This window comes from Callospermophilus lateralis, chromosome 15 (genome assembly GCF_048772815.1).
Source record: "Callospermophilus lateralis isolate mCalLat2 chromosome 15, mCalLat2.hap1, whole genome shotgun sequence".
In the NCBI taxonomy this organism is placed as follows: Eukaryota; Metazoa; Chordata; class Mammalia; order Rodentia; family Sciuridae; genus Callospermophilus; species Callospermophilus lateralis.
This window is the reverse complement of record NC_135319.1, coordinates 16,066,861-16,092,413: the sequence shown is the minus strand read 5'-3', so window position 1 is coordinate 16,092,413 and position 25,553 is coordinate 16,066,861. Positions and strand designations below refer to the sequence as shown.

Sequence of the window (25,553 nt, the reverse complement as noted above, 5' to 3'; positions counted from 1 at the left end):
CAGACAACTGAAAAGTTAAAGACTAGATCTCTTGAAGTGCAAGGGCTAAAATAACTGTTATTCGTTTTAAAAAGCAAACAGATGGTATGATTAGGGTTTACACTAGTTTAAAAATAGGCCAAGTATTGCATTCCCTTCATGCATTGTTCATTTAAAATAGGGAATATTAAAATACATGGGTTCTACATGTAACCCACAAAAAAGCTCCTCACAAATCTTTATGTTCTGTGTATCAGATATCCACCTTGTGTACTATGAAAGTTTTATTTATATCTCATCATTAAGTTAAAACTAATGTAAATGTTGAAATTATAATAGGCTAATGACTGCATATTTTCATATGAATGTCAATATATCTAAATAGGAAATAAATGGCAGTTGTATCTACCTATATTAAAAAAAACAGAATATCTTTCCAGATTTTGCATACTCATCACTTTATAAAGACAAGGTATGCAGGTTTTAAGGTTTCACAATCAGTTGTCAGAAAAACAGCAGTTGTTCCTGCAGTATCTCATTAGCATCTGACTCAATTATTTTTAGATTACATGATTTAAACCCACCCAAAAATTTGTAATTATTCTGAGAGAGATGGTTTTAATGTTAACCCTAGAATCATTAATGTTAACCCTAGAAACAATAGCAATCTGATGTAGAACAACTAATCAACATGACTAAAAATATGCTTACTTTCAGAAAAACAATCTGGTCATCTGGAAAAAAATCACAGCTACAATCTGGGGGGCACTCCCATATAAGATATTGATCTGGTCAAGGCACACTATTTCTAAGTAGAACTATCAGATGAGGGTGAATTTAGGTCAGCTCTAAGGAACAGCCTATAAGACAGACCATAACTGATCCAATTTCCTTTCAAAGCAATCTGGTACTATCCTACCCAATTCAATTCAAAAGTTTAAAGTCGATTCAAATCAAAAGACCATATTGGAGCAAAAGTGAGCAAATGTGTAAACTCTAGCACATTCTTATTGCTGTATTTTAAAGTTTGAAGATGAGCATACCTACCACAGCAGTATTGTTCCAGGAAGCAGGGTAGGAACAGTGGTAAATTAGGAAAAAGACTATTAATTGCACAATTAATAGAAAAGTAAAAACATGTTTCAAAATCTACAATAAACCTTGTATCCAAAGGAGTCATAACAATGAGGTGCTGGACTTTTGTTCTGTGGTACAGCTTTGCAATGGACTCACTGGCCTATAGGTACAGCTCACTTCCTGCCTCCTGAAGGATGAATATGCTACCCAGAGCTATGATGGTTTCTACTGAGTGGTAAAATTCACAGAAATTTCACATTACTCATGTCAGAATCATTCCTTGTGCAAAGTTTGATGTAGATGAAGATAAAGTGGTTTCTTGGTCAATAACTGCAATTTCTTTCTTTTAAAGTCAGTGGGTTTCTTGTATCTGTAACCACAATAGAAAGATGATTGTTTAAAATACTTTGATGATTGATTTACTCCAATGTTACATTCTAGATAAGAGGGACTAAGAAGAAACATGAACTAGTAACCATTAGAACAGTATGAATCCTATATGTATATCACTTACAGTTCTATTACAATTGGCCCAGGTTTAATCTCATCCATCTCCATGAAAGCAAAACACTTGGTGCTGGTAAACCTTTTTTTAGGCTTGTAGTGTTTGAATTCAAAGAAGATAGCTGCACCTAAGGAGTTAAAACAAACCACATAAGCCAGAGACCACACATTTCTTATGTGTCACCAGAAGCCTATGATTTTACAAAGTAACATGTGTCAAACAGTCTGATGACACAACTGTTGATAACTCACTGTGGCTGTCACTCCAAGCTCTTCTACCATGTCTGAGTGACATTTCTCCATATCATTTAATTCTACAAAGTACAACAAAATTGTATAGCAAGAATGTAAGTTATGTACACAGGTAGAATCATAAACTATCAAAGAATATAAAATATTAAATACTACAAGAAAAACAGAAGTTACTTAAGTATCAGCAGTAACTATAGAAATGGTTTCAATAAGCACCTATATTAGAATAGAAATTTAAAAGAGTTCCTTTGATATTTTATTTCTCTCCCTCCTGAAACCACCATGCCCAGATTGTCCTTTCCATATTCTTACAAACTAACTGCCAGTTATAGTATCTTTTTACCCAATGCATCTTATTGAAAGAAAAAAAAAATTCCTTAACTATTAGAAAGTAATCATTAGGTTCCTAAAAGGACTTAAGGTAATTATTAGAAAACCTGCTTCCTTAACTCTGTATTATGAGAAATACTTCCCTGTCAAATAATATTTAACCACATTATTACACAACTAGATAATGCAACTGCTAATTCTCATATTTAAAAAAAATTGTTGATTTGACTTTCTTTAAGTCAATATTCATAACTATGTGACATAAGATCTTGTTTTAAGTACACTATCAAGACAAACCCAGATAAATAGTGTCCTTAAGAAGTCCTTAAGAAGTCAGTAACTGATAATTACAAACCTTTGGTTAATTTTTCAATATGCTTCTGGAGCTCAATGTCCACATTAAAATGAACATATGTATCTTCTTTTCTTGAAGCCACAGGAGTATCTTGCACAGGAGTTAAATCTATGCCATTCAGATCTGGAGAAACAAATAAGTTTCTGCTTATGAGCATTCACATATACAGACGGAAAATCTAGAAACTGCAAAGGTTACAGTTCCCAAAGAGGCATGGAAAGAGCTGAGAGGAGATTCTCAGGCTAAGAGATTCCTATTTGGTGTGAGCAAGTATGTGAGAGTTGTTGAAGTTCATTGGGTATGTGGACAGAAATGAATATAGACTGGATAGGAGACCTCATGAAGGGGACAAGGAAGCCTTTACATGGCCAAGTGGACAAAACTTGATCTTCATAGTGAAGTGGTAAAAAGAACAAACGTTTTCCTTAGGGAATAGCCCACTATATTTTTCTATGCAAAAAAAAAAAAAAAAAAAAATCTGGAGTATATAATTTGCCACAATGGACCTCTGCCACCAATTTCTAACTTTGATCAAGTGTATGGCTTATTTAGAAAAGCCTTTAAACCTAACCTTATAATTTCCCTGTTAAGAACCAAAAATGGATGAGAACAGCCAACAAAAACCCTTTTGTTAATGAATAATTTTTCATATATATTATCTAAATTCTGGTTATACTGTTTACAACATACCCTGAATCTACAACAACCAGATGGTACGTTATATATAGTTTTAATTTTCTGGGTTTTAAAATCTCAGTTTAATCAAATTCAACATGGACTCATTTAATAACTCCTCAGTGTTTATGTGTTATTCATTTATGTGTCTCAAAAAGCTCAAAAACAATTTAGTACATTTAATAATTAAAAAATATTTACATAAAATATTTCAGTGTAACATATGCAAAGGTAACTTAACATTTACAACATCATTAAATATTTTTGTGTTTTAAGTATACTTTCTGAATGAGTTTGCAGTTTTACAAATGGTCTATCAAACAATGTAAATATTTTCCAGTATACTATATATTTGATAACTGGTAACATCGGAATTTAAAAGTGTACCAGTATTAGTGCTGTGGATTATGTTCTTTAAATAAATCTTTTTCTTTGTGGTCATATTTTTCTTTTAATTAGCACTAATGAACCCATGGATCTGACTTTATTTCTGCAATTGATAAAAGTTCCTCCATTTAATTTCAGCACCGATCTGTTTTTTTGGTGCAAAACTACAGATTAAAATAAGCCATTTGTACTAACTATAGTTATTTCTGTAAAGTGGTATAATTTATTCCTTAATCACATCATCATCCCACGGGATTGCTTTCAGGGCATGGATGTTATGGACGCACCCTACTTCCCTGTCCCCTGATTTTCATCTGCCTCTGTAGGACTCACCTATGTAGATACCTCAGTAGCACAGGAAGAAGAGGGGCTAAAGCAGGAGAGATGGGAAAACAGGACATGGGGCTTTGTGTAGAAAACTACACACCCATGGAAGGTGAGGAGTGCTATTGTTAATCTACATCCTGAAGGCTGTAGCTGCTGTTAAGGACAATGTGTATGTTTAGTCCGCACATTAGCTGGAATCTGAAGAGCAAAAATCTATACAAACTCAAAAGCAAGTAGGAAATATATTTTGTAAGTCTTTCAGAACTATGTTCTGTTATGATCTAGGATTTTGCCTCATTATAGAATGCATTAAAGTAAGTTGTCACATATACAAGACCATCCCCTGTCAAAAACTTTGTCCCATATGAGATAAAACATAATGCAATTTGCCAGTTATTTACCCTTTACACTAACTGTAATATAGGGATCGATGCACTGTCCAGCGTCTTTCAGACCAATTTTCTCAATCCTGATAGTAATGTCATTCCCGGTTCTGATGGCAACCTTGGTAATAAAGTACCTGGCAACAGAGAAACCTCAATAAAAGTTAGCTCCACCAATAATTCAGAGTAAATACTTTGACAAACAGAAGATATAGCCTACCTCTTAAGAACTAGCTAGGCATTATGTATTTTTATTTCCAAAATTCATGAACATCTGATTTATACTTTTTTAGAAAAATATTTAATTTTACACATAATATATCTGCATTTCCCAATCATACAATCACCTTTAAGCAGAAATAATAATTTCTATAATAATAGTGTATAGTATGTATAATAAAAGTTTGTTAAAAACATCACTTGAGGAAGCCCAATTATACATAATAGTATAATATGCTCACATAATATTTATATTCCATATGTACTTCTATATTATACTCAGCATCTTAATATGAAGTGGTAGAACAAAGACAAGAAAAGCTTTTAAAATACTTGTTATTCTGTTCTAAAGTCTGAGACATTTAATATCAGAGTTGATCAATACATTCTTTCCTTTAGTTACTCCTAATGAATAATTTACAATTTGATATTTATGTTTTAATTTAACTATATAGTCTAACTTCTATTCTTCATTCTATTTTGTATGATTTATTCTCAGAAATTAGTACTATACAGACTGCCATATAAAAGGGCCATTTGTATAACTGAACATTTTCCCCAAAACCAACTAAAATTTTTAAAACTAAAAACCCACCCAGAACATCATGACAACATTCACCCACCAAGAACATATGAAGGAAGAAATCAACTGTTCAGTATGTTCCCTTTTTTGAAACTACCAATAGAGAACAGATGCAAATAAGCTGATTTTAATCAAGTATGTATACAGAACCTCAAAATACATTTAACAAAAGGTTTTGGTTGATGTTTTTCAAGTTTCTATTCATCAATGTGTTATGCTACTTTTAATGATGAGTTATTTGAAATACATGAAGCAATCAACACACTATATTTGAAAATACACATTTGATTGATGGCAAATGTGGCTTGAGGAAATTTTGGGAGGTAATGGGAATGTTCTGAACTTGTATAGTGATGACAGATGCAAAACTCTATAGAGGTGTCAAAAATCAATAAATTTTATTCTTACAGAAGGGAAATCTTATGATATACAAATTATACCTCAACAATGCTGTTAAAAATGTATTACTTTCTAATTTAAACAAATATGAAGATAATACAGACAAATGCAAGAATGGGAAGGCCTGGAGGCTGCATTCCACTGTTGCATTAACAAACCTAAATGTGCTCAGGCTGATATCATTAAATATATACATAATACCTTTTATGCATCTTCTTTGATTGACAAATAAGGGCACTTTTCGAAGAGGGGCTTGTACCTGGAAATCTGGGATGAACTTCAGAGAGCTAAGAAACACCTCTGAAATTTTATGAAAAATGTGAATATGTATACATTTATATTTATATACATACATATTCACGTGTATGTATATCATATACAAATTTTTCTGCAGAAAAGTTTATTCTATTATGTAGTACATGGCTGTATAAATATGCTACAGTTTATGTACAAATTCTTGTGTTGATAGATATTTGAATTACTTCAAGTGTTTGGATATAGTTAACAAGACTATTATAAATACTCTTCTGAACATCTTCTGGTGCCCATAAGCACCCATTTCTGAAACAGAGGAATCACTAAGTCACCTGGCATGTTACCTCCATACCTACTATGTAACGACAATCCATTTCCCAAGGTGGTTGTGCCAATTTTTATTCCTAGCCCAAGTGCAGTAGTGTTCCCATTGCTCCACATCCTCACTAGGTACTGTTTTCTCAGATTCTTCATGTTAGCCAATTTTGGTATAAAGAGATCAATCATTTTAATTTGCATTCCTCTGAAGATTAATAAGGTGAGCACCTTTTTGAATAAATCAAATAAATGATTTCCTCTTTTCTGAAGTGTGTTCAAATATTTTGCTCAATTTTTTATTGAGATGTCTATCTTATTGAGCTGTAGGAGGTCTCTATTATTTTGCTGGACAAATGTTTTACAAATAGCTTCTCAGTAGTTTTCTTTTATAAAGACTTTTTGTTGAAGTAGAGCATATACATTTTAAAATGTACAAATTGTTAGCACAGTTTGCTGAACTTTCACAAAGTGAATACACCTGTATAACTAGCATCAGATCTAGGAAAGATATGATCAGCCTCCTGGGAGTGTCCTTCCCCACACCCTATCCAATTCACTCTTCTAAAAGATAGCAACCGTTGCTAACTTCTAACACCAAGTATTAGTTTTGAATGTTAAGAATGACTTTTGTCTGTCATGGTGTCTTCTGATTATGATAAATACTTACTGCTAGTAATATCAAATTACTTAATATCTTCCTTTACAATCAGTGTTTTTTATGTTATATTTAAGAAAACTTACCCCACTCCAAAATCATAAAGGTATTATCTTGAAAGCATTTTATTGTTTTGCCATTCACACTTAATTCTATATGTCACACAGAATTATTGTCTATGGTGTATAGTAGGAGCTTTAATTTCATTCAATTTCACATAAATACTCAATTGTCTCAGCACTACTTATTAAAAAGACTGACATTTTCCACCACTGATCTGCAGTCCCACCTCAATCATAAATCATGTGGCAATCACTTTCTGAGTTTTCTGTCTTACTGAACTGTTTATCCTCTTATCACTAATACAGTGTCTTAATTCTATAGCTGTATAAAAGGTCCAGGAACTGCAATAAAAATTCAGATGAGTTTCAGAAAGAGTCTATCTTTATAAATTACTTCTTCTAATTTATGAACTAGTATATATCTTTACATTTTAAAAATCATAACATTTATTTAATAGAAGTTTATTTGACCTAAAAGCCTTCAGAAATAAAGACCTACAGATCCAGGGAAAACTCCTGTTTTTATGTTTATGTTCCATGAAGAATGGATGGCCATGTAGAAATGACTGGAAAGGGGGTGTGAGCTAATGGTAAAAGGCTTCCAGGGTCCTAGCAAGCCCTGTCTGGTCAGATTCTTCTTGGCCTCTCTGTATAGCCTTCTTTCCTTCTGGACCTAAGGCAGGTCCTGTCTGGAATGAGGGTTTTTAAGGGAGGGGGGAAGGGAGGTTAAGGGGAGAGGAAGGGAATAGCAGGGAGGGTAGAGGAGAGAGAGAGAGAGAGAGAGAGAGAGAGAGAGAGAGAGAGAGAGAGAGAGAGAGCTTTCTAGGTTTTATGAGAGAAGGCTTTGGGAGAGAAGGGTGAAGGACAGGAGGGCAGGAGGAGGGCAGAGGCTTTGCTGCTGAGGTTGCTTTCGGGATTCCAATCTCCTTCAGTTAGAAGTTCTCAGCAGGCCAAAACCCCACCCTTTGGGCTATCATATTCTGATCTGACCCTGCCCACCTTCCCCCTCTCCCTCCCTCCTCCTCCCTTTCTCCTTTTAAGAAGGGAATGTGTAGATCTTTTCATCTTCTAAGATCTTCTTTGATTTCTCTGTTTAGGGTTCTGTAGTTTTCATTGTATAGATCTTTGACTTTTTTTGTTGATTCTCAAGTATCTTATTTTTTTTTTGAGGTTACTGTAAATGGGGCAGTTTTCCTCATTTCCTTCTCAGAGGCTTTGTCACTGATATACAGAAATGCCTTTGATTTATGGGTGTTGATTTATATCCTGCTCCTTTGCCGAATTCATTTACTATTTCTGGAAAGATCCACCTTGCTCTTGAGATAGGCAGAATTAATATTATCAAAATGACCATACTACCAAAAGCACTATATAGATTTAATGCAATTCCAATCAAAATCTCAATGGCATTCCTCATAAAAATAGAAAAAGCAATCATGAAATTCATCTGGAAAAATAAGAGACCAAGAATAGCTAAAGAAATCCTTAGCAAGAAGAGTGAAGCAGGGAGTATCGCTATATGAGACCTTAAACTATACTACAGAGCAATAGTAACAAAAACAGCATGGCATTGGCACTAAAACAGACTGGTAGACCAATGGTACAGAATAGAGGACACAGAGACTAACCCACAAAATTACAATCATCTTATTTTAGACAAAGGTGCCAAAAACATGCACTGGAGAAAAGATAGCATTTTCAACAAATGGTGCTGGAAAAAATGGAGATCCATATGCAACAAAATGAAATTAAACTCATAACTCTCACCATGCACAAAACTTAACTTAAAATGGATCAAGGACCTAGGAATTAAGCCAGAGACTCTGTGTCTAACAGAAGAAAAAGGTAGGCCCTAATCTTCATCATATGGGTTAGGCCCCAACTTCCTTAATAAGACTCCTATGGCACAAGAATTAAAACCAGGAATCAATAAATGGGATGGATTCAAACTAAAAAGTTTTTTCTCAGCAAAAGAAACAATTCATGAGGTGAACAGAGAGCCTACATCCTGCGAGAAAATCTTTACCCCTCACACATCAGATAGAGCACTAATCTCTAGGGTATATAAAGAACTCAAAAAGCTAAGCACTGAAAAAACAAGTAACCCAATCAAAAAATGGGCCAAGGACTTGAACAAACACTTCTCAGAAGAGGATATACAATCAATCAACAACTATATGAAAAAATTTTCAACATCTCTAGCAATCAGAGAAATGCAAATCAAAACTAAGATACAACTCTAATCAGAATGGCAGCTATTATGAAGACAAACAACAATAAGTGTTGGCAAGGATGTGGGGAAAAAGGCATACTCATACATTGCTGGTGGGATTGCAAATTGGTGTAGCCAATCTGGAAAGCAGTATGGAGATTCTTTGGAAATCTGGGAATGGAACCACCATTTGACTGAGCTATTGCTCTCCTTGGACTATACTCAAAGGACTTAAAAACAACATACTACAGGGACACAGCCACATCAATATTTATAGCAGCACAATTCACAATAGCTGAACTGTGGAGCCAACCTACATGCCCTTCAGTGGATGAATAGATTTTTAAAAATGTGGCATATATACACAATGAACTTTTTAAAAAGAGAATAAAATTATGGCATTTGCAGGTAAATGGATGGCATTGGAGAAGATAATGCTAAGTGAAGTTAGCCAATCCCCAAAAAACAAATGCCAAATGTTTTCTCTGATATAAGGAGGCTGACTCATAATAGGGTAGGGAAGAGGAACATAGGATGAATAGATGTATTCTAGATAGGGAAGAGGGGAGTGAGGGAAAGTGAGGAGGCAGGGGATTAGCCTCCTAATGAATGTGGAATGAATGTGATGGACATCATTATCCAAAGTACATGTCTGAAGACACAAATTGGCTGTCAACCTACTATATATACAAACAGAGATATGAAAAATTGTGGTATATATGTGTAATAAGAATTGTAATGCAAAACAAAAACCAAGTACATGTATAACGTGAATTGGCATGAATATGCTTTATACAAAGATATAAAAAATTGTGCTCTATATTTGTAATAAGAATTGTAATACACTCCATTGTCGTGTATTTAAAAAAAAAATAAAATCAATAAAAGAAAAAGAAGGGAATGGGGAGTGGGTAGGGAGAAACTGTGGAATAAACCCAAACTAACTTTCCAATGCACATATGTGAATATACTATAATGAAACTCATCATTTTGAATATCTATGAGATACTAATTCTTAAAAATGTAAATAAATAGATCAGTAAAGTGGATCAAAGGGAACAGTGGGAGGGAGGATGGAGAGGGTGAAGGGACTGAATTGGAGCAAATTATATTCCATGCATTTATAATTAGTCCAAATGAATCTAATGTCAAGAATAACTATTATGAACAAATGAAAAAAAGAATAATGACTTCACTGTTTTTATAAAATTCATTCTTATAAACAATTCAATCAAGAGAAATGAAAAAGTAAAAGAGAACGTACAATTAAACATCTCACCAACCATAACAATTATTAAGTCACTCTTCCATCTTTTTCCCTAATTTCAAGATTACTCCAGTTTCCTTTTCCTTTTGATATTCTTTTCTTTTTTTCAACAAAGGTTTATTTTCTACATAAAATTCTTATATTTATTTTGTTGAATTTATAATAAGGTCCTTGATATTATTTAATACTACTATAAATATTATAATAGTTCATTTTCTAAGCAACTATTACTTGTTTGAGATAGAATTGATTTGTCTGTACAGATTTTATATCCAGAAACCGCATTATCCTATTAATGAGTTATGAATAGGTTTTTTGCATATTCTCTATATATTCATAAATATGCAAATAAAGAACATGCCCCCTTTTATATTTCATTTTTCTTATCCTAGTGCAGTAGCTAGGGCTTCCAAAACAATTCTGATGAAAAGAAGTAATAGACACTCTTGTTTTGTTCAAATTCATCATTAAATGATTTTGGGCTGTAAATGTCATGTAGCCATGTTTTATCAAGTTAAGGATGTTTTTCTGTTCTTTGCCAAGAATTGTTTAAAATCAAGGCTGTATTTCAAACTTAACTGAGAACTTTTCCTGCATTGTTGACAACATTATGAAATCTTTCCCCTTAATCTGCTAATGTGAACTACCTTGATAAATTCTGCTAATAATATATTTTGAAAAATCACTCAGTTCATGGAGATTTTCTGAATTATTTTCTACAGCATCCTATGTATCATAGTTTATTCAGTCAATCTTCATATGGCAGTTACATTATTTCTAACTTTTTATCATTATAAAAAACACCTCAACAGAGAATCTGGTATATATGCAAGTGTTTCCCCCTCTTTTTCCTGTATTTTGCGGGTGCATCTTCAGAGTAAATTCTCAGGAATGAGATTGCTAAGGAAAAAATATGTACTTATATGTTGTTAGAGAATGCTCAATTTCCCTCCAAAGGAACTGTACCATTTTTCTATTCCCACCAGTGTTTAATAAGTACCTATTTCCCCTAAGACTCACCAACAGTAGCTTTAATTTATGTTTTTTATTAAAAATAAAGTTGAGTATCTTTTTATATGTTTAACGGGTATTTTTAAATGTGTGTGTGTGTGTGTGTGTGTGTGTGCGCGCACGCGCACGCGCGCACACTCGCTCATGTTGTCTGTTCCTCTCATGTATTCTGCTTTGGTTATTACAATTAAAATTTTTCTTTATATATTAAGAATGTTGGGTTGGGATGTAGCTCAGTGGCAAAGTGTCTGCCTTGCATTTGCAAAATCCTGGATTCGACCCCTAGTTCCAAAAAAGACAAAAAAAGAACCCACCATACCCCACCCCCCAAAACCCCCAAGAATGTTACCTCTTTTATGTCTTACCTCTTTACTACCCTTTTTTTGACAGTCAAAAGACGATTGCTTTACAGCTTTCAAAGTCTTTTTGATGTTAAGATTATTTTTTTCCAAGTTGATATTAAACTTGTTGTTACTTTGAGGTGAGTCAATTTTATAACCTGTCATCATCTAGATCTTTCAGTTGAAATGGTAGGGCTGATGCTACATTCCTTACCAACAATCTTTTTGCCTGAGACTACACAGTAAGGTTTAATGTAATCATTATGCTTCGAATAATTTAATATGGAGGCAGTGATTGCAAGTCTGAATTTCTTGTTTAATTCAAGGTAGAATGTCAAACATTGTGCTCCATGATGAAGGTAGCTGACTGTAATTAAGATCATAGATTACATAGAAAGGTGCCTATTTAAGGTGTTTCAGAATTGTCTATGATGTGCTCTCTCTCTGCATGGTCAACTCCTACATATTCAGTGAGTCCTAAATCTGGCTAGATTTATTGAACTCCCTCAGCCCTTCTTTTTGCCAACCTATGACATTGGTGCACATCTCTAATCATAATCATGTGCTTTGGGCTCTGTCTTGCTGACTACACAATAAGCATCCTGAAAGGTGTGGGAACTGTTCCTTTTGTAGTATGCACAAGGAATAAACAGATCTTTGTTGAAGAAATATTTTATTGAATGAATGACTGAATTTCCAGTTCTAGAGGTTATCATGCTCTAGTAAACAAATGGCTAGAGAATCTATATCAATGAGTGAAGAAATAATAAACATAAAAGAAGATCAAATACTAAAATAATACCATACCATCTATAGCTCCCAGGTTAGATGAAAAAGGTTGCATGTTTTTGCATCAAAGATAAAACCATGATAGTTGTAAATTGAGCCAATGCATTAAAAGGAAGATTTCTAAGTGAAGAATTAACATATCCAATTTCATAGTGTAATATGAGAACAAGTCAAGTAAATTCATAAAATCTAAAGACTAACAAGGATAAGAAAGAAATCACTACACACAATCCAGTGTAAACTGTGCTATTCCAGCTGGATCATCTGCTCTCAGATCTAGAGCAAAGATCAGAAGAAATGTTCTTCCACATGGAATTGCTATGTAAATAAGAAACAGCTAACACTTGTGAGCATTTTTGATGTGCCACGTACTGTCCTAATATCATTTTCTAAGCAAAACTCAAACACAATTTGTTGTAATTAGTAACTCTAATATTACCAGTAGATGTATGACTGCTTGGATTGAATGTTTGTATGTGAAATACCAGATTTCATGTATTTTTTAAAATCTCATTTCAATCCTTTTAGAGACAGCAGAGTGGGGAGTGTATACCTAAAGATCCATTTGTTATGTTCATATTAATCAGCTTCATTGGGAACTACTCAGATAATGTGGAGTCTCCTTTTTCTTTGGTGTCTTTCTTAGGTGCACAACATGGACTGGCCCAGCATTGGGTTTGCCCTGTGCACGCCTTGCCCTGAATTAGTGGAGAGAAGCAGGGAAGCTTTGAGCATATATCAAACTAACATCCTCAGATTTTCTCTATTCAGAGATGTTTTACCCTATTTACATTGAATCTAGAAAGGAAAAAAATGCATTGTTATAAAATTGCAAGTAATGAAAACAAATGGAAATGAAAAGAGAAATAGTAGGTCCTCAAGAGATTTTGGTACCTAGTTATTGCCTTTTCCTGAGACTTAATACCTACTGAACCAATTGACTCTGGTGGTTTATTTTTAAAATATCATCTAAAATTATAACAAAAGCATGCAAAAAGGAGACTATTATCCAAAAACAAAAAAAGAGAATACTAGAAAATTTTAAAATTGGAAAGTTAAATTAGGAAATCTTATTTCAAAAAAGTTTTATTTCTCTGAAAATGTAATACTATGCCCCAAATAAGCATTACTTTCAATTATGTCTACAAATTAACAAAATTAAGCACTTTTTATTCAGCCAGTATGAAAGATTTTTGATCTCTCTCAAAGAGTTAATTTCGTTTAATTCAAAGAACTGGCCTTTTTAAATTTATTTCCTGCTTTTTTACATTTTGAAACATTAATTTGATAAGTTAAATTATATTTGAACTATTGAAAGATAAACCAAATTACATGTGTAAGATAGGAAAGAAAAAAAATAGAGCAACCAAAACTATGGAACTTTTAACAATGCTGAATTTCCAAGTTTCGAGAAGTATAGCCTAGTTTAAAAGCAGTATGTGAGATAATAGACCAAAAAAAAAGTGATGTAACACACTATTCATGCTTCTCTGTAATACTTTTAAGTGTTATATAATATAGGTTATTATAAAACACAACAGACAAAATATTTTCCATGATATCTATGTTAAATATCTTGAAATAAAGGCTATTGGATGTAATCTTAAGAAAGAAAGAAATAAAATAAAATTCAAAAAATAACTGAAAATAAATTCTTCCTGGAGTGCAATGATCTTTAGTCAAAAATTCTTATTTCATCAACTTTGGTGGGAACCACTCAATTGCAATACCATATTTAGTCAATTTTCATTCTATTTTCTAAAAAGAAAGAACTACTTTCTTTTTCAAGGTGGGAATTATGTAGATAATGATTTCTCAGTCCAATATTAATCTTTCTACAAAATAACTCATTAACCCAAGGTGTTCAGGATATCAATTTCTCTGAAGTTGGAAACCGTAACTTCCCATTTAAGAGTTGTAATTTGAAGTTCACCTTTAGCTACGCTGGACTGCTTTCCATTTTTCAAATATGTTGCAGATCTACTACTGACAGGCTTTTCCACATGGATGTCCCTGAGGTTAGAGCATTACTTTTTCCTCTCTTTTCTACTCAGCTTCTTTGGGCAATACCACACAGTCATGTGGCTGTATCTTAAGATGCAGAATCCCTTTCTTGCATTTGTGACAACTATTTTAAAACCCAGTCTACAATGTCAGAATTTACATCATCACTTGAACATGTCCCAAGTGTCTTTAAGTCAATGTGTTTAAATCTCAGCGTTATCTTCTTTCCTTAAAAATCTGCATTCTTCTTGCTGTTCATAGGCTAGTTTATTTAACACCAGCTTTCCTAGGTCTTACCTTTAAATTCTATCTCTGCCTTTTTCCATTTCTCCTCAACCAATAACCAAGCTCTGCTGATTTGATTTCTTCTTAAACATACTTATTTTCATATTTACTGCTTTATGCCCTCTAGTATTATTTCTCAATATATTTCCACCCTTAAATATTATAAAAATTTCAGGTAAATATTTTATCAGAAACATTAATGCTTAGAAGCAAGATTATTAGACCTAAACTTAGACCTAATGTTTAGATCTGAATTTTTTAGAAAATAAGATTATAAAATTAAAATTAAAATATAGATGATGTTTTACACTGTGTACCTCCTGCTTTGAAGGATGAGCATTAGAATATATAGAATCTCTAATTGTTTCTAATGTCTCTTTTGTAGTTGTTGACATTTTTTAAACAGGCATTATAAAACTACATTAAATTATTTAACAGTTGTATAGATGTATGTCTATAATCACTTCAATGTGAATATTAAATTTATTTCAAGTTAAACATTGACTTTTAAATCATTTCCTTTTATTATGTTGTATGGCTCAGTGAACCCTGTTCCACAACATAAAAAGATACAGTATATAAAAATAGTTCTAAGTTTATGAACATTTAAGAGACTGTTTGCAGAGTTGATTCTTTAAAATTCTTGTTTCAAAATAATGTTTTTCAGAATTTAAAATAAACAGTATTCTTTCCATATTTTCTCTTTATGTTGGTTTTCTTCTTCTTTGGAAATATGAGCAGTGCTTTTTCATGAGGTTTTCAAGTTTTAAATTTAAATAAACTCTCTATAATAAGTCCTACTATGAATAATTCAGTATCTTTTTCACACATTGGTATAATGGAATTAGTTTTTAATTTTAAGGTTAACTTTCCTATATAACTATCAGGCTTTTATTTATTTAATTAATTTATATCTACAATTTCATCAGATAGATAAGTAGAAAGATATATGTTTTTGTGTGTGTGTGTGTGTGTATTTATGTATGTATGTATGTGTATTTCTGGTGATTGAACACAAGCACTCTACTACTGAGCTACAACTCCAACGTCTCTAGTCCTCTTTATTTATTTATTTTTAAATTTTTTTAAAAAATTTTTAACAGGGTCTCACTAAGTTGTCCAGTTTAGTCTTGAATTTGTGATCCTTCTGCTTCAGCCTCCCAAGTAGCTGAGATTATGGGTGTATGCCAATGCACACAGTTTATGGTTACAATCTGTATTGTAATAGTCAATCTATGGAACAAATTTAGGTGCCTTTCAATAGATGAGTTGATAAAGAAATTGTGGTACATATACACAATGGAATATTACTCAGCTTTGAAGAAGAATGACATTATGGCACTTGCCAATAAATGAATTAATGATGACTATGCTCAGTAAAATAAGCCAGTCATCTGTTTTCTCTGATATGTAGAAGGTAATCCAAAATAAGGAGGGAGGGATAAAAAATTTTTAAAAAATAATAGCAAAATGAGAAAAGGAACAAAAGTGGAGAAAGGGAATTTATTCAAAATATAGAAAGGATCCATAGAGTAGATGTAGGGAATTAAGGATGAAGAATAAGGGATGGGCAAAGAGAATAATTGTGAATGAAGTAGGCCAAAATTTTGTATGTGCCACTGTGGGTCCTGCATCTTGTGTATCCACAAGACAATAACTAAAAATAAAAGTAGATTATAATGGGGGGAGCAGTGGAACAAGGATGTGCTGGGCACTGATTTAGAGCTGGATCATTCCATGCTTTTGTGATTATGTCAAGGTGTTGTATGATAATTATAAAAAAATCTATGAAATGAAAGAATATATACCTATATGAACCCTGAAAACCTGTCATATTCTTGATTGTGTTTTCAATTATTCACAATAAATTCCTAGGTTTTCATAGATTATTTCCTTTTTTCAAGAAGGAGACAGAAACTTAGAAACACCAGTGTTTAAGAGACTGATAGTAAAAGATAAACAGAAAAGTGAGTTAAAATAGTTGAAAGAAGATGCAAAACAACTGAACAGATTGATGTCAAGAAGTCCAAGATCCAAGACTACTATTAAGAAGGAGGGAGGGGTCAATACTTTTAAATGTGGCTTATGAATTGCAGGAGCAGGAGGCGTGGCTGGAGAAAGCAGTCAATATTACTATTTCATGAAGAAAATTATGGCTAAAACATAAATGGCCAAGAGAGACAAGGAAATAGAAAATGGAACTAAAAGTAATTTTACTGACAGCTCTGATCAGTAAGAGTTACTCATCATATTTTATGTTACCTAAAAATGGCTTAATTAGGCTGAGGTTGTGGCTGAGAGTTAGAGCATTCGCCTAGCACGTGTGAGGCCCAGGGTTCAATCCCAAGCACCACATAAAAATAAATAAACAAAATTAAGTTATTGTGTCCAACAACAACTAAATAGTATTTTTTTAAAAAAACATGCTTAATTGTATTACACTTTGTAATTTTGTTTACTTATACATAATTATATTTTAGGTTACTGAAAAAATATGCATCAGCAATGCAGAAGTAGAGCATAAGAAAAATTGAGGTAATTCTGAGAAAAGACATTTTTTTTCCAAAGGAAAGCGTAATTTTTTACCAAATAGTTTATATAAAAAAAGAAATATTAGAAATAATTTTAAGTGGTGTGTGAGGACTCAGAATGAGAGGCTTACCATTAGTGGAGTTTAGTTTCCTTCAAAATATCATAGAAGCATGGAGTGAGACCAAAAATGGGAAACAAAGACTTATTAGGGAGGATTCTTACACGATACACCAGTGTGAAATGAAAAAGAAAAGATTTGGGCAGATGCACAACATCACATCTGATGAGACTGCAACAGAGACATCTCAGATGCACGTGAGTAGTTCAGGCCTGTGAGCCACAGGGCAGGTTACAGGGTGGTCAGTTGGAGGAATGGGCATATCTGTCCTAACAAGAGAATCTAAGCAGAGAAACACAAATGCTCCACGCTCTACACATTATGCCTCTCATATCTGTTTCGTTCTTAGGTTATTCCTGTTTGAAAGAGCTGTTTCTGGTGTCTTTTCCTATAAAAATATTCTGAGTAAGTTTAATGAACTGTCTACTCTGTTGTTGTTGATCTTGAACATGTAACTCACACTCATCATCCTTTTTTTTTTTTTCACCCTGAGCTAGCATCTCTTTGGGATTAGGTCCCTCTTCATCATTTCTTTTTTATTATTCAATCCTATTTACCAATAAAATAGAATGGGTCGTGTTGGTACCAGAAATAACCAGTGGATAAACTGCATGCCCTGTTTTCCTTTAGCTATTAAATACCAGTATCTCTAACTCTATTTGATGAGGTAGGCTGATCTTAATTAGGATGGAGGATTTTCCCCTTACTTACTTGGTAAGAGGGGCCTGAATTCACCAGAGAGGATCACTACTATAAATTTTTATTGACTTCCTAATGGCCCCTCTAATGAAAATGGTCAACTTGAGAATACAACCTCTAAAGCCACAGCAATGAAATTTGCACAGGGTTGGAAGAAGAAATTATCCAATGTAGACCTCTGAAACTATAGGAATCTGTGGCATTATTCCTCTCTTCTAAACTTGTGTGTGCTATTTATGTTGAAAGTAGCCTTAGTGTATATATGCCACATTTTTTAAAATCCAGTCATGTATTGAAGGGCATCTAGGTTGGTTCCACAGTCTAGCTATTGTGAATTGTGCTGCTATGAACATCGATGTAGTAGTATCCCTATAGTAAGCTCTTTCAAGGTCTTCAGGGAATAGTCCGAGAAGGGCAATAGCTGGGTCAAATGGTGGTTCCATTTCCAGCTTTCCCAGGAATTTCCATACTGCTTTCCAAATTGGCCGCACCAATTTGCAGTCCCACCAGCAATGTACAAGGGTACGCTTTTCCCCACATCCTCACCAGCACTTGTTGTTTGACTTCATAATGGCTGCCAATCTTACTGGAGTGAGATGGTTTGCATTTCTCTGACTGCTAGAGATGGTGAGCATTTTTTCATGTACTTATTGATTGATTGTATGTCCTGCTCTGAGAAGTGTCTGTTCAGGTCCTTGGCCCATTTGTTGATTGGGTTATTTGTTTTCTTATTGTTTAATTTTTTGAGTTCTTTGTATACTCTGGATATTAGGGCTCTATCTGAAGTGTGAGGAGTAAAGATTTGTTCCCAGGATGTAGGCTCCCTATTTACCTCTCTTATTGTTTCTCTTGCTGAGAAAAAACAAGAGAAGGGAAATTGCATGGAAATGGAAGGAGACCCTCATTGTTATACAAAATTACATATAAGAGGATGTGAGGGGGAAAGGAAAAAAAACAAGGGAGAGAAATGAATTACAGTAGTTGGGATAGAGAGAGAAGATGGGAGGGTAGGGTAGGGGGGATTGGTAGAGGATAGGAAAGGTAGCAGAATACAGCAGTCACTAGTATGGCAATATGTAAAAACGTGGATGTGTATCCAATATGATTCTTCAATCTGTATACAGGGTAAAAATGGGAGTTCATAACTCACTTGAATCAAATGTATGAAATATGATATGTCAAGAGCTTTGTAATGATTTGAACAACCAATAATAAAAAAAAAGGATAATGAAGTCAACTCAAGCCATTGTAAGGGTGGGGAAGTATAATTTAATGAGAAAAAGAGAATGAGAATATAATGCACTAACCCAATCTACCATAATAGTTTAACAGAAAAATTGAACATGCAAATAAACAATCATAGCATGAAAAAAAAAGAAATAAAGAAAGAAAGTAGCCTTAGTAACCATGTGGATAAAGCAAAACTGGATTAAATTTCAATAGTAAGACAAAATATAGTAAACTTATTTCAGTTACCATAAAAAGATTAGAAGTATATATTAAATCATTTATATATAATAAGTGGAGTGAAATATTTAATGTTGAAAAGAAATCCACTAACCTAGAATTCTACAATCAGAAAAAAAATAATGCTTCAGAGATGAAAAAGAAAATGAACAAGAAATGCAACAAATACAAAACAAAAAAATAGTGGCTATTTATACCTCTATATCAATGGTCACTTTAAATATGAATACTACCATGATATGGTAAATTTTATTAGTTTATAAAGAAACACTCACATATAAGCTGTGTCTGAGAATCTCACCTTAAATAGTAATATATGTGTATTATTGATAAAGAAATGAAGAAATATATAACATGTTGTGGTGATGAATTTCTTGGTCAACTTGGCTAGGATATAGTATCTGGATGTTTGCTCAAGTGCCAGCCTGGATGTTGATGTGAAAGTATTTTTACATAAAAAATTAATGTTTTAAACTGTACATTTTAAATTAAGATTATATTTCATGATTTGGGTAGATCTCACTCAATCTCTTTAAGGTCTTAGGCAAGAACAACAACAACAAAAAATCCCCCAAGTAAAAATGAATGGTCTGCAGAGTGTCTTTGTAATTGAGACTACTGCATCAAATATTACTTTTATATGTGTCTCCAGCCTGTTTTGTCACCATGAAGATTTTATTAAGAATCACTTTTTCTCTTTCTCTGTCTTTTCTTCCATAGATAAATAGGTAGATAGATAGATAAATGGATTATAATATATACTATGTATAATTATATATAACATATAGGTTACATTTATCTTATTATTTCTATTTCTCTGAAGAATACTGACTAATATATGTTCTTATATTCATATAAAAACCCTGGAATAGGAATAATAAATTTACATACAGTAAAGTTTAAAGCAAGAAATATTATTACAAAACAAGTGGAGTATCATATGATAAAAAAGATAAACTGACCAATAGGAGGTAACAATTTATAAGGTATATGTAAGCAATAACAGAAGATAAAAATATCTGACTCACAAAATATAATAGAACTAAATTGAAGTATAAAGACACCATCATTCTCTTTGAGACTTAAATAAAACTGTTTCAGAAATTGACAGATTCATCAGGCAGAGCAATAATGATGGTGAAAAACACTATCAAAAAACAATCTGATTGAAATTTAGACCATGCAGCCTCTAACAACAGAAAAATACATCTTCTACTGTAGCTCATATGGAATATTCTGTGCATACTATGGGTCATAAAACACTGATAAAAACTAGTCTGGAAATTATATGAGGTATGTTCTCAGGCCACAATGGAAATAAATTAAAAATCAAAAGTTAAATGATAGATAGACAATCTCAAAAAAATGGAAATTAAATAGCATTATTCTAAATAACACATGGGTCAAAAAATCTCCAGATATTTTAAAATACATATGTAACTAAATGTAAGTACAACTTATAAAAATTTGTGAAAGACAATGAGAAGAGTGCTAGAGTAAAATTCATATTATTAAATACATATATTAAAGTTCAAAGAGTTTCAAAATAAAATATATTTTATTTAAGGATCCTAGAGAAATAGGTTTATTTAACTCTACAATAAAATGTAGAAAATAACTAATAAAAAATCTATCACAAAACAATGGTATTAAAAACAGAAGACAATACAAAAAAATAAAAAATAAAAAACATAGTTATTTTAAAAGATCAATTAAATCTAACAACTTATAGCCAATGAAAAGAAGACAATGCACATTTACTAATTTCAGAAATACTGCTTCTCAAGCATGTTAAAAATAATAAATACTATATAAAATTTATATCTACAAAATGGGTAACAAAATTTTTGTGATAAACTGTTACCAAGATTGAAACAAATGTAGATATGTGTGCATAATACTTAAGTGAGTATATTAAGGACACCAAGTCAATGATTTATAAAGTACCAGAATAAAAAAAAAATCTAAGGCCAGAGTGCCGCAGTCTGGCTGGGCACAAATCATGAGCCACTGAAGCACGAACAAACTTTATTTTTGAACTCCACCAGCACACTCTACACACCTTTCTGGGAACTCTCCCAAATGCCACACAGCTCCTTCAGGAACCAGCAACCAGAAATCCCTCCTTCGGCACTTCCCCAACCAATGGGAACTCTCCGGGAATCCCCCCACCCCCAGAACTCCAAAGTAGCAGGCCGAGGCAGACAGCAGGGGTCTAATATACACAGCTTAACATAACCATTATCATCTCAATGGCTTGCTGGCGTCACCTCTCAACCACTCCGTTCTGGCAAAAATGCCATGCATCATTCGGACTCGGCTATGGCTCTCAGCATCTCCCCCCTTCTGTTTAATTAAACACCAAGCATGTGACTTAGGGACTGTGCCTGTTAGTCTGTCCAATACAACATATGGTCCTTACCCGTCATCGGATGAGCTGACCTCAAAGTGTCAGCCTCCTGTCTTGCAATTGGATCTTACCCGTCACTGACTACCAGTCCAGTATATAGCCATACTTGTGGATAGGCCTATACACCACTGGGGGGGGGGGTGAGGTTCTTTGCCTCACCTCTGTTGGCCCCTAATTTGGCCTTGGTGCCAGTGGGGGTGAGGTTTTTTGCTTCACCTCTGTTGGCCCCCAAATTTTAGAACATCACTAGCAGAAGGGAGCAGGATACAGAAATGCCATGACACCAAGGCAATTGATGGCTCCTGTGGAAAAATTGTACCACCGGTGACACCATCAGCAAAGATACGCCAGCACTACCACAAATCGATGCACCAAAAGATAGTTCACAATGTATACAAGTGATACATAGTCCAGGCAAGTTCTGCAAGTAGTTCAAAGTGGAGGAATCTATCAATATGTCCATTTTCTCCCAAAATAAATCGACTCCTTAATTGAGCATTACTTGTTGAGTTATTATTCATTGATGCATCAGTTTATACAGTTTACTGTGATAGCTATCAAAGAAACTGTAGTTTGGTTTTATCTTTGTCTTCACCGGCACTGGGATGAAGATAGGAATTCTGGCAATGATGGCTAAAAGAAAATTATGTAACATTCCAACAGGTACTAAGAAAACAATTTTCTGAACAATTTATGTTATCCTGAACAGAATTATTTAAATATAATGAAAAGGAAAGGTGAAAGTAAATAAACAGATCTGTTAACCTCCTTATTTGTTCACATATTTAAAAAATCCTCAATTTAAATTAAACCATTAAAATCATGTGAATAAAAAAAATTTGGATTCATTTTTTCATGAGCACTCCTCATATATGATATATGACATATGCACATACAGACATACAACAGAAAACACAAGTGTGCACACATAACATACAACACATAAGACAATAGTAAAGGCCTTGTAGCTTTACACAGGTGAAATCTCCATTGCAATGTTTAAAAACTCCACAGTCAAAAAATAAGAAGTGATCAGAAAAACGTTAACCTAGGTCAATATGAGCTCAAAAAATAAAATAGAACTTTATGATGTGGGAAAATGTAATAATAAAATACATATTGAAAAAGACATCCTGGTTACCACCTGGGTTTGACTCTTTTTTGGATATCCCATCCTTTTTTCTGTAACTTGCATAATGGGTCTGAAGGTATTCCCACAACAAGCCCCAAGGTTTTATACATTTGAAATAGGCTTTAATGGTGTTCGTTATTCATTAGCCTCCCTGTGTGGGAGAACCACTGTTGCAGATGTAAAAATAGCCAAGCTGGAGGTCTGGATATCAGCTGTTATGGATTTGAGTCAAATCGTCTTCTTTTGGGTTTATAAAAATCGCTTTGGTTAGTCTCTCTGGAATCCAAATCAGCTGCTGTTCTCCCTGTGGAAACACACAAACAGACCCCTGACTCCAGACAATCACTGGGTCAGGATCTTTATATTGTCCTGTTAGAATATCCTTCCAAAGTACCTTGGGCTTATGTACATTTTTTGGACAAATATGCCTTTCTGCAGCACTAAGCCCTGATGAATTCAAATTTTAAAAATTTAGAGTTAAAAGCGTTATTTTATGTTTATCCTTAAGGGATATATACCCCTTTCCAATTCACTCTTTTTGCTTTAATAAGTACATTTTAATAGTTTGATGAGCTCTTTCAACTATGCCTTGTCCCTGTGGATTGTATGGGATTCCTGTTATATGAGTAATGCCAAATGATGAGCAAAATCGTTTAAAAGAGTTAGAGGTATAGCCAGGGGCATTATCTGTTTTTAACTGTTTTGGAACACCCACAGTGGCAAAATTTTGTAAGCAATGAGCTATAATATCTTTAGTTTTTTCTCTGGCATAAAAGGACCCCATCAAAAGTCTGGCTTTATAAATTTTGAATACTTCACATATTGTATCTTAGAAAACACATACAAATTTAAATTTAATTCATTTATTGAGAATGCGTCTTTTATTAAGTACCATACTAAAATGTACTTACAAAAACTGAATCTTGAGTAATTTTTTCCTGTATTTGAAACCAGATTCTCTCCTTTTCCAGTTTTATTACATCAAATATGCCTGACACATCATGGGAAACTTAAACAGTGATTATTATCAATATTATAATTATCATTATTTATCATAACTACTATCATCATTTGTAAAAATTCAGAGGCACACTTGTATCTGATACAACTTAGAATTTTTAAAACAGGTTTTATAAGCAATTAACCAAGAATTTTCAAGAAGTCTGGGATATGCCCATGCAAACATGTATTTGTGGTGAGCATACTGATAAACATGATAGAAACATCCCAGAATGAGACAATTACCATCTCTCACTTATAAACTGTCTTGAGTAGGCAACCAGGAAGCCTTGAGATTCCATGATGTCGGTTAGCAGATGGGAAGGAAGGCAAGGCCGCAGACACAAAAGCTGGACAGGACCATTTTCAAAAGGTAGAAATTGCTCAAATGGATCGCAGAAATCAATAATACATCCAAAAAGAAACAAAAAATGATCATCCCAAACAAATTGTACATCAGCTGTACGTAGTCACAATAATTTTGTCTCTAGTAGCAAAGATTATGACAAGATTATTCCTGGGTATAAACTGTTTCATTATCTGCTAACTTTTAAAACTAAACTATCATATTTAGCCACAGAGAACCTATTGAAGATTGATAAAATTTTCATTTGTACTTTACATAAAAAGTTGAAAAAATACTGATACAATCACTTTTAGTCATTATGACCAATGCAATCTACATAACCAAAAGTTGATATTTAATAAATTGCCATGAAACAATATGATTCACAATCATTTAGAAGCAAAACCGTGGCAATTTTCATGAGACAATTGTTGGAAATCGAAATTCCATCACCTGAATTGTTTTTCAGAAATAATTTCAGTTGAAAATAAATGAAAAAGAACAAGACAGAGAGGAAGAATAGATATTTGATGATATTGATGCAATAACTTCTTAATATATTAAAAAAATGAGTTCCTGAAATCAAAAACTACAGTGTAAGTCTGATTTTTAGCTGAAAATTAACATCATTCAATATGAAAACAACAAAAATATCTATACACATATAGATACAAACTCTCTGTAATCACTTTGGTCAATTTAAATTCATGACTAAAATTTAAACTTCTAATATATGTATGAATAAGCTTAATATTTATTAACCACTTAAAACTATACTTATGCAGAAATACTGATGCAGTTTCCTAAATATCTAAATAAAATTTCTGTTTTGGGAAATTATTATATAAAACTCCTTTCCACTGAGTTTAATTCCTCATACAAATAAGATTTACAAAACAAAACAAAAACAAGAAATGCTGCAATAAACTCTTGATCATGTACAGAAATTATTGCTACTATAGTTCACTACAAAGCATATCTATACAATATCATATGACCTTTGATTATGAAAAACCAGAATTAAATCTTTAGTGACACAGCCTTACAATCGTATACAACATTCACATGGCAATATTAGACAGTGAAGCACCCAATACCCATAGTTGACAATATGTCCCACTGACCAGCATCCATTTTAAATACATCCTTCGTACAGAGGGAGGAAAATAGTGTCAGCTTTC

At 33.2% G+C, this 25,553-nt stretch overlaps 1 pseudogene; it reads right to left on the bottom strand.

The window, feature by feature from the left end:
- Positions 1–1,566: 1,566 nt before the first annotated feature.
- LOC143381513 (axin interactor, dorsalization-associated protein-like) lies at positions 1,567–24,328 on the bottom strand (annotated as a pseudogene).
- Positions 24,329–25,553: the final 1,225 nt, after the last annotated feature.